Here is a 1,845-nt window from a genome sequence, read left to right on the forward strand (position 1 = left end):
ACAGTAATTTTATTCGGGGCACGATAATCAATGCACATGCAATAAGTATTATTATTCTTCTTTACTAATAAAACATGTGCGTTAAATGGAGAACTACTAGGTCTAATTAATCGTTGGTTAAGCAATTCTTCTATTTGATTTTGAATTTCTTTCTGTTCAATTTGGTTATGCCTATATGGTGCTTTACAGGGTGGTTATGTACCAGGAATTAAATCTATTTTGTGATCTTCAGGTCGTGGAGGTGGTAGTCCAGGTGGTAAATCATTAGCAAAACAATCTTGAAATTGAGCAAGAAATTGTGTATTCCTAGGATGCATTTGTTTTTCTTTAGCTTGAAGTTCATTTACCCATATTAAATAAGATTTGCTACTTTTACATAATGCACATTTAGCTTGAGTATGAGTAAGCGGTGGAAAATTATTAGAAGCATGCATACCATGCAATGTGATTGGTTTTCCTTGAAAATAAATTTTAATTGAATGTGTAAAATAATCTATGTCAGGGTTATACTGATGACGCCAAGGCATACCTAAGATAATGTCACTAGATTGCAAAGGTACAACTAGGAAATTTCTTCGTTCAGTATAGTCACCAATTTTGATTTCTAAATTATACACCTCTTGTGTTCCATTATATCTTGTGCCTAGGAATGCAGCTTTAATGTGATAATGTGTAGAAACAGTTTGTAATTTTAATTCTTTCACTAACTTTGCAGAAATAAAATCATGTGTGCTACCATCATCGTGTAAAATAATGTTTTCTTTACCATGCACAAAACATTTCATTGTCAACAAAGAATGTGGAGTTGGCATACCTGGCAAAGTATCCGAAGTAGTACCAATGTTGTCATCATCTTCTGTAAAGTCAGGTATTTTCTCACGTTCTTCTTCTTCCATTGCTCCAAGATAATTGATATGGACAGGTGGCTTTTTGGTTTGGCAATTGGCTACTAGATGTCTAGGTTAATGGCATTTGTAACAAACTATGGGTTTGGCTTTAGATACATTGTTGGTAATGGCAGGAAGTTTAGGAATGTTGGGATTTGGCTGTGAGAATAGCTTAGGGTTTAGATTGGTATTTGATGGCAAAGCAGGTGGTCGTGTCCAAGACTTACGGAATGAAGATTGAAGAAAACGAATTTGATTAAATCTTTGAAAATTTGAATTGAATTGTTTGGAACCACAGTTACCATTAGTTTGAAATTGTTGTGGACGCTTGTCTTTTCCTCGAATCTTGTCTTCAGTGTCATGAGCCAAGGAAATTGCATCTTCAAGGGTTGTTGGCTTGAACATATTGACTTCAGCATAGTAATGTCCAAGTAGGCCAGACATAAACTTGCGTTTGTGATTTGCTTTAGGTACATCTTCGAGCATGCGTAGTTGCAGTAGGGCATTCCAAAAATGTTCAATGTATTGGAAAATAGGTTCGTGATCTCTTTACTGTAGAAGATCCCATTGCTTTATGGCTTTTTCATGGAATTGAAGAGGAAGGAAATTCTACAAAAACTTCTTTTGGAAACTCTCCTAGATAGTGGGACAATCAATGCTCTTGCGAACCACAGTCCACCATAGAGATGCTCGATCGACTAAATGGTTAGTGACACATTTAATTTTGTCTTTCTCAGCATATGTTTCTTCATGAAAGTAATCATCAAATTGACTAATAAATGCAAGTATAGTATTTCCATCTCGAGATCCATTGAAAGTACGAAATTTGAAGTTTCTTTTACTTATCTTTGTTTCTTTGCGGATGGATTGAGCTTCAAGCGTCGTATCGATGGTACGTCGTATAAGATCTTCGGGTTACGGTCCATCTTTGTTGGTGGTAGATCGTTGCAAATTAGCC

Source organism: Lygodium microphyllum, unplaced genomic scaffold (genome assembly GCF_053477565.2).
Source record: "Lygodium microphyllum isolate KBCC unplaced genomic scaffold, Lygodium_microphyllum_v1.1.10 scaffold_90, whole genome shotgun sequence".
NCBI lineage: Eukaryota > Viridiplantae > Streptophyta > Polypodiopsida > Schizaeales > Lygodiaceae > Lygodium > Lygodium microphyllum.